The sequence below is a fragment of the Daucus carota genome, chromosome 2 (assembly GCF_001625215.2).
Source record: "Daucus carota subsp. sativus chromosome 2, DH1 v3.0, whole genome shotgun sequence".
Classification (NCBI taxonomy): Eukaryota; Viridiplantae; Streptophyta; class Magnoliopsida; order Apiales; family Apiaceae; genus Daucus; species Daucus carota.
Genome location: NC_030382.2, coordinates 13,698,696 through 13,708,396, shown reverse-complemented (window position 1 = coordinate 13,708,396; position 9,701 = coordinate 13,698,696). Strand labels below are relative to the sequence as shown.

The following is a 9,701-nucleotide window of genomic DNA, read 5'->3' as shown; positions in this document are numbered from 1 at the left end:
CTTTTGTGCTTTGTAAAATCATCAGCATCATCATCATCATCCTTTTTCTTCCTTTTCAGAGGTTGAGTAGTAGACTTGCATTTGACTTGAGCTACTCTCTCCCCCTTTTTGACATCATCCTCATCAGGAATCAGAATGGATGTGATTAGAGAAAGTGAAGTTTGGATAGCTTCAAGCTGATTTGACATCTTTTCTTGATTTGATTCAATCAAGGTCATCCTTTGGTCAAGAGATTCATTTGCAGTCACCAGCTTCTGTACATTTTCTTTCATAGGATTGATGGTCCTTTTCTTTTCCAGTTCATTTGTCTCCTTGATACTTGCCACCTCTGTTCTTAGACTATCTATAGATTTAGATGTCTGGGCATGAGCAGGATGAAATGTCTTCAAATATAGAATTGTGCCCTTGAGGCTTGACATAACATCAGAGTTTGTAATTTTCTTCTCTGCCATAGATAAGAACTCTTCAGCTTTAGGTGTTTCCAAGGAATGCTGGTGGCTCAACCAGAGTTTATCCCAGACTTCATTTGGTGGATCAACCTGAAGATCCCTTGGGAGTGGCTCAGAGGCTGTATTCAGAGTTTGTAGCCTGGCATTGAACTGGCTAGTAGACTCCCATTTCTGTTGTGTCAGAGGGACTCCAGCATTTTCATCCTTGTCAGTATCTGAACTGGCATCATCCTCAGTATCAGAGTTTGCTTTTTCATCTTCAGAAACAGGATCAGCAACTTCCTTCACATTATCCTGAGCAGATTTTTCTTGAGCTTCAGACTGTGACTTGATGGGCTCTTCACCAGTCTGAGCAAGAGATTGTAAAGCTTCCACAGCTACTTTGTCAGTGTCCTCAACTACATCAGACCTGTAGTTCTCTGGAGCTGTATCATGAACAATGGCATCCTCAGGAATTTTCATTGGAGATTGAGGAATTGGACCATGATCAGATAATGGAGTTTGAGAACCAAGCTTCATCATCACAGTCACAATCACACCAAACTTGGAATTTCAGCTCAGAAATTAGTTATGCAATTATAATTAATAGTATTTATTGAATCCACGTATTTATGTTAGTGCATAAAATTCAATGACCGAACATTAGTGGATACAGAAAATTATACTTGCATGATACATTAAACCAAATGAAGAAGCACTGTTTAAACACGATTAATATTGTTGACAATGTGTAGCTGTTACAGTTTAACAAACACTTTAAAACAAGAGAATCATGGACAAATGACTTCTTTAGATTTACTAATTATCAGAAGACTTGTGGAATGCGTGTTAGTTTTATACTCCAAATTTTGTGGAAGTTGAGGGAACAAAACATGGGATCGAGACGATTTTGTGCATGTGGCAATCCCGATAGACTGATCAATTTATGGAATGATACTTGTAGTTAAATAATGAAGAAAGTGCTCCGTCAAAGATTGAGGCGTAATGACTCTTTTTAAGGTACTATACTTTTATTCTTATTTAGTTGATGGAAGTTAAACATTTGTGCTGAAAATTGTGAATGTGAAAGAATTATCGAGACGACGAATTAGTTAATTATACATATCCGAATTATTTGTGTGGAGGATCTCACTTAATTAATTACTCACCCCAATTGGCAGCACAAGGAATACTCGAACAACGACGTTGGAGTTTGACCAACTCAAGAGTTTGACCAACTCAAGAGTTTGACTATGACGATACCATCAGTCTCCTTCTATGCCCCATCTCTTAAGTTGGTTCTCCTTAATTATGGGTGGCCTGGTAATTTTTGTAAGTCTAACTAAGATCTCTCTTGGATCTGCTAGATTATCATGTGTATATCCATATGATTGTATCATCGACTAGCCACCTTGGATTAATTCAATTTAGACAAAGGCATGCTATATTGCTCTACTGTCGTCATATGGAGATATAAAGATTCTTCATTATTATCAAATTGCCTAAAACTTAAACTATATGATTTAATTACAGCTATCGATCTTTATATATATGTTTTCAAAATTAAATAACCAATAATTAATAGTAATGCTTGCATTTCTTCCTCAACATCACCTTATATTTCTTTTTGATATATGCTGAGAATTGTCATTTTGACTTTAGATATCTCTTCAGCCCTGTCATGTCTAGTATTTGCAAATGAGTTCTCTGGTAAAACCTACACTGGCGGATATTCTTTCACTCATCAGACTTGAGAGGGAGGATGAGCACGTGCGAGATGCTGTTCGGACCATGGAAAGTGTTAGAGGTATTAAGAAGCATCTCCAAGGGAGATTTGTAAAATTGTTAGTTATAATCTGTAGTTATGCTCATAATGCAAAAAATTTGCTAACAGTGAAGAAATGTGGGGGTTATGTATAATATTGATTAGGTAAAATTATACATAAAAGAGACATTGATTCAACAATATAGCTCATCAAATATGATTTTTTATTTTTTTTTGATAATGGGTGAATGGTTGAAGTGATTCAAATTTTACATATTTGGAGTGGCCATTATGTCGCTGGTTGGCTAGTTTATTTTTTACATCCTTGATCCCTGCTGAAATAAAACTTCATATTAAGACATGAAACCGGTTGTGGTAAACCGATATTACTGGATTGTGTCTATAAAGACTTGATTAATGGTGATACGATCTGTTTTATATTTGTTGGACTTGATTATTTTTTTAGATGTTGTATGATATTTATAGAATTAATCCCTTTTTTCTAAAAGAAAAAGGGTGTATTTATTTGGATTTTTATGAATTGTAGATGTTTTTTATTTTATGAGAAAAAATAAGATATTATAGAATCGAGATATGTTTTGAGTTTACATACAATGCTCCAAAATCTTATTAATTATAAAAAAAATTATAAGAACATAACATATACTAAATAATTTCATAAAATGCATCACTTTATAAATTGAAATATTAAATTTATCACTTTTTGAATATCATGAAATTTTAATAGATTATAATCGATTTAAATTTAATATCACATGATTCTAAAACATAATTTTATACTTGAATGAAAAATCATTTTGATATTTTAAAATAATTAAACTATAATTAGATATCTCAAAAGTATAATACTACAATCTTAAAGATATCAATTAAATACACCTCAATGCCCTGAATATAAATCCCTTTAAATAGCCCGAATGAATGGACACACCCTGCAAAAACGTCAATTTCCTGAATCCCTAGAAATGCTAAACCCTAGTTAAGAACCACAACCATTTTGTCACAGCCTTAGACCTTAGTCGAATTTCGTTAGCGCATCTTGTCGAAGACTTGGTGGAGATGAATGGTTCTGCACCTGTGTAGTTGTTTTACTTTAACAAGTTTCTTAAATAATGAAGAAAGTGCTCCATTAAATATCGAGATTCCAAGTGTAATGACTCCTTTCAAGGTAATATTTTTTCTTTTTATCATTTAATTGACGTCTCTTAGACAGTGCTATGGTGCTTGCTATTGAGACGAATTAGTTTGAGAGATTGGGATGAAGCATGGTATGGATTACTGGCTCGGAGTTTTATGTACAACTTATGAATGTCAGAATAGTGCTTGTTATTTTGTATGCTTGGCCACTTTAGATTGATTTAATCTAGACATATAAAAGCTGATAATCAATTATATGATAATACTTGCAATTCTATATGCCCATCATTCATCAATTCTTGTTTTTAGATATAAGAAAAGTATGTTCTTCTTGACTTGAAGATATCTTTAGTCTTGTCTAGTGGTATTTAGACCATGCTCCTCACAGTATTCTTTCTGGCTGATCAGAAGGTGGAAAATCTCAGAGGTATAAGTGGTTTATAGCAAGTAGTAGCTCCCTCGCATAATATTTACATCATCTATTTGTATTTTGGCTGTCTAAGTTTGTTTTTGTTCGCACTCAGATACTGTTGCTGTTCACTTGTCTAGAGGTAATAGGGTTGCCCTTGCGCCTGTTGTTCTTGCTTGTATTTATAGAGATATGAGGGTGTTACGTAATGGAATGGTTAAGCCTGTCGAATCAGAGTCTGGAATTGGTCTGAAGTTCACTATATGGCACTATGATTTAGTGCAAATGTGGGTTTGGGAGAGGCTTGTGGAATTGAGGTCAAAGCCAAATGTCATAGAAAGGGGAGACCCTAGAACAGCACGGTGGAACGGAGTCACAAAGTTGAAAGTTTCACAATTTGTGAAGCTTCTTGAAGCTTTTAGACATCTATAAGCTGGTAATCAATTACCAATTAAATGATAATACTATCTTCGCATCATTGAATTCTTGGTTTTAGATATAAGCAAATATTGTTCTTTTTGACTTGCAGATGAGTTCCTATAGGCTACAGTCAAGTGGATCATGCTCCTCAGAGTATTCTTCCTGGCTGTTCAGACGGTGGAATCTCTCAGTTGCGTAATCATTGTTTCTGTGTTTGACTGTTCTTAGAAGTGTACCATTGTTTTGAAGTATTAAAAAGGAGTGTTTGGAGGTACATGGCGGAAGCTCAGATTTTTCAGTAATGCCAGAGTACCCTTCTTGAAGTTGGAGCACAGCCTTCAAAGGATCACTTGTGATATCTATATTAATTATTCGCGAGGTCAGTTGAAGGCCAAGTTGCTGTTCTGGATCAATGGAATTGGTGAATGCCGTCAGTAATGCCGGTACATTAGCTTACAGTATAGTGAGTGTGTTAAATGAAATTTAAACTATAGTTCTGCTTGTTAGGTTTTACTGTACACATTATCCTCATCAGATGATTATAATCTGGAAAATTTTTGTGTCTCAATTGCCTTAAGATCAAATTGCAAATTAATCCATTTTGGAAAGGTAGACGAGTTAAAGTTGCTAATGTTAGTTTTGTACTCCAAATTTGGTGGAAGTTCAGAAAAAAAAACACATGATCGAGACAATTATGTGAATGTGGCAATCCAGCTAGACTGATCAATTCATTGAATACTACTTGTAGTTAAATAATGAAGAAAATGCTCCGTCAAAGATTGAGGCGTAATGACTCTTTTTAAGGTAATATAATTTTCTTCTTATTTTGATGTCTCTTAAACATTTATTGCCGAAAATTGTGTGACTAAATGTGAAAGAATTAGTTAATAATACCAATCTAAATTATTTGTGTGGAGGATCTCGATTAATTACTTACCCCAATTGGGAGCACAAGAAGTACTCGAACAATGACGTTGGAGTTTGACCAACTCCAGAGTTTTGACTACTTTGATACCATCAGTCTCCTTCTATGCCCCGTCTCTTCAGTTAGTTCTCTTGAATTAGGGGGGGCCTAATAATTCTCGTAAGTCCTCTTTTTTATTTAATCCCAAATGAATATACATTTTTTTCTTCCCGCACGTCACATCGCACACATCCCACAAATGAAAGAATTGTGTAACCAAGATTTGTCTTGGATCTGCTAGATTATCATGTGTGTATTTCCATATGATTGTATCATCGACTGGCCACCTTGATTGGTTCAATTTAGACAAAAGCATGCTATATTGATCTACTGCCGTCATATATATGGAGATATAAAGATTCTTCATTATTATCATTTTAGCCACAGTCGGGCTGGCCTGGAAATATCTTGAAACAAGGTGACGGTGCTGCATGGGTGGGCGAACTTCCAGAATTTTATAGAAGTATGGTTAACGCTGACTTTTTACGTGTAGACAATGTTGGATAAACTTAACTCTTTGTATTCTGAATTTTATTCTGGAAGGCAGAACACACGTACATAGAACCTGAAAATATATTTGTAGAGAAATATGTAAAGTCTCATATTAAGTGTGATCCATGGAACTGAAAAGTTTGTAACTGTTTGATGATCTGAACTCTCCTACTATAAATGGAGAAGCTTGTAATCTCTTTTAATATATATCAGAACAACAAATATTCCCAGAAAAATAGGTTTACTATTCCTTGTTATGTTCTATCCTATATTTTGTACTTAAATTATACTACAATCCTGTATTTAAAACCAACAGACAGTACATCTGTTTCTGCCTCATCAGAGAGAACTGATGATGAGATTAAAGCTTTGACACAAGATATAGATTTGACACAAGATATAGCAAGTTATCAGGTACATGTAAGTTTTTGGCTCACTAAACTGTTACTGTAGCAATAAGATGTAATTTGCAGCTATGTTAAAGATAATATATTTGATTAACGCAAGAGTCATTATTTCATTTTACTATCATTAATTTTTGGTCAAAGAGGGTCTCTAATTTGTGGAACCAAATTTGAGGAACATATATGTAGTTTTTGGAACTAATATTTTTGCAACTTGTAAACTCTTTGTTTAATATAGTTTAACTTGTAATATTAGTTTAACTTGTAAACTAATATTTGATATCAATTTTGAAGTCAGCCATCGAGGTTCGACCCTTACTCTAGACAGTACGAGATGTTTGCACTCTATGTATGTGATTCCTAACCTTTCTCTCTTTCTGACATTTGCACTCTTATGTGTATGTCATTCTCTTTCTCTAGACATTTAGACTCTATGTATGTAATCCCTCTCTCTTTGCCAACATGTTTCTTATTAATGGAATCCTTAATGGCTTAAAGCTTTAATAAAGGCATTTCTTCCCCTGAATTCAACTTTTTTTTAAATTTTAATTTCTAGGTTGAGGATCCTTTTGAGCAGCCTGTTAATACTGCAAGGGCGGTTACCAACAACCATCTGACAAAGATGGCAGATGCATTTTGAGCTACACACAATATGCTTGCATCAAATTATTATAACCAGGCTACCCTTTCCGCTGCATTAATTAGACAAGATCGATTGTCACCAGCGAGACGATCAAAATTCACAAACATGCCAGGAAACAACCGGAGTCGCCCACAGGTGAACCAAGCTTCATCATCACAGTCACAATCACACCAAACTTGGAATTTCAGCTCAGAAATTAGTTATGCAATTATAATTAATAGTATTTATTGAATCCACGTATTTATGTTAGTGCATAAAATTCAATGACCGAACATTAGTGGAAACAGAAAATTATACTTGCATGATACATTAAACCAAATGAAGAACCACTGTTTAAACACGATTAATATTGTTGACAATGTGTAGCTGTTACAGTTTAACAAACATTTTAAAACAAGAGAATCATGGACAAATGACTTCTTTAGATTTACTAATTATCAGAAGACTTGTGGAATGCGTGTTAGTTTTATACTCCAAATTTTGTGGAAGTTGAGGGAAAAAAACATGGGATCGAGATGATTTTGTGCATGTGGCAATCCCGATAGACTGATCAATTTATGGAATGATACTTGTAGTTAAATAATGAAGAAAGTGCTCCGTCAAAGATTGAGGCGTAATGACTCTTTTTAAGATACTATACTTTTATTCTTATTTAGTTGATGGAAGTTAAACATTTGTGGTGAAAATTGTGAATGTGAAAGAATTATCGAGACGACGAATTACTTTATTATACATATCCGAATTATTTGTATGGAGGATCTCACTCAATTAATTACTCACTCCAATTGGCAGCACAAGGAATACTCGAACAACGACGTTAGAGTTTGACCAACTCCAGAGTTTGACTATGACGATACCATCAGTCTCCTTCTATGCCCCATCTCTTCAGTTGGTTCTCCTTAATTATTGGTGGCCTGGTAATTTTGTTAAGTCTAACTGAATATACATTTTTTTTCTTCCCGCATGTCGCATCGCACGCATCCCATAAATGAAATTCTGTCTAACTAAGATCTCTCTTGGATCTGCTAGATTATCATGTGTATATCCATATGATTGTATCATCGACTAGCCACCTTGGATTAATTCAATTCAGACAAAGGCATGCTATATTGCTCTACTGTCGTCATATGGAGATATAAAGATTCTTCATTATTATCAAATTACCTAAAACTAAAACTAGATGATTTAATTACAGCTATTGATCTTTATATATATGTTTTCAAATTAAATAACCAATAATTAATAGTAATGCTTGCATTTCTTCCTCTACATCACCTTATATTTCTTTTTGATATATGCTGAGAATTGTCATTTTGACTTTAGATATCTCTTCAGCCCTGTCATGTCTAGTATTTGCAATGAGTTCTCTGGTAAAACCTACGCTGCGGGATATTCTTACACTCATCAGACTTGAGAGGGAGGATGAGCAAGTGAGGCAACATATCATTGAAGACGTGCAAGATGATGTTCGGACCGTGGAAAGTGTTATAGGTATTAAAGAGCATCTCCAAGGGAGATTTGTAAAATTATTAGTTATAATCGAGAGTTATCCTCAGAATGTAAAAATTTTGCTAACAATGAAAAAATGAGGGGGTTATGTATAATTGTGATTAGGTAAAATCATACCTAAAAGATACATTGCTTCAACAAATATAACTCATCAAATATGATTTTTTATATTTTTTTGATACTGGGTGAATGGTTGAAGTGATTCAAATTTTACATATTTTTTAAATATGCCAACTAGATGTGTAACACCCCACTTTTACAATGGGGCTAAACGATTAAATAATTCTAAATTCATTCAGAAATAATATAATAATTTAACAACCAAAATGTCAATATGGATAATAAAGTCTGAAACTCCATGATAATAAATCCAACAAAGTCTGAAATCAATAGAAATATAAGCTCTAAAGTCTTATTATAGCCCCTAACAACGAAAGCAACTAAAGGTGGGTGTCACTCATCACGATCCCCGCTACCCCTGATTACCTGCGGAAAGAAAGCAAACGAGAGTGAGCCAATGCCCAGTACGAATATAAAAATAGTGTAGGTGCAAAGAGTATCAATAATCTCGAAACAATGATTACAATAAATTGGTACAAATAAGTACCTCAAGTCACAATAATCGAGATAAACAATGAACTATAAATAAGACTCAATGATGAATAAATGACACAATACGGGTCTCTTACACAAAACTGTACTTGCTCAACTCCAATCACCGAGCAAATACAGAACAATGATTTCTTCTTCGGTTATCCACAAGAAGAAATAAAGAATGTATGAAACATTCCACAAAACAATAACGATCATGATCTTCTCACGTCTCATACCCCAGAAACGTGCTCGTATGCTTAAATCACCGATACGAGTTGGTGTCTAGTTCACCTTTACTACGAACTCCATGTGAACATTGTCCGTGATTTACCCACACGGATAAGTTTAAGAGCCCAAACAATTACAAAAGTTGCCGACTCAATGAACAAAATATATACAGTGGTACAATCATAAAACGAAAGGAAACAATAGGAGTCTAGGCAACAATAATTCAAATATATGAAGGCCAAGTGAAAAGAGTGATGTGCAATAACAAAAGAGATTTTAAGAATGTCAAAATAATAAATATCATAAATATTTATTATTTAAGTAAAAGAGAGAAAAGAATAGAATCCGTACCTGATATAACAACACTAATTTAGTTGTGATCAAAACTGAAGCTACTCCTCCTTATGAATCTATAATCAATTTAAATTAATTCAAACATATCAGTTTTTATGCATTTCCAAGTTCAATCTTGTCATTATAAATAGTATATATATATATCACGTAAAATACAACTAACCAAAATAATTTAGGTGTCTTCCAACTATTATTCCAGGAGCGACATATTGCATAAAAAAAATAAAGTAAAACAATAACAATGAAGCCAATACTAGAACCTGGTTACTACAACTAGTTATAAATAATATATAAACAAATAAAAAGCATAATCATCGTTTAGGCACTCAAGCA

General features: G+C 33.9%; 1 long non-coding RNA gene across 1 annotated transcript; it reads right to left on the bottom strand.

Moving 5' to 3' along the window:
* Positions 1 to 8,482: 8,482 nt before the first annotated feature.
* Positions 8,483 to 9,456, bottom strand: LOC135150092 (uncharacterized). Its single transcript, XR_010288398.1, has 2 exons — positions 9,366 to 9,456; positions 8,483 to 8,678 (listed from the first exon to the last, which is right to left on the bottom strand). It is a non-coding gene; the product is annotated as an uncharacterized LOC135150092 (long non-coding RNA).
* Between the last annotated feature and the right edge of the window lie 245 nt (positions 9,457 to 9,701).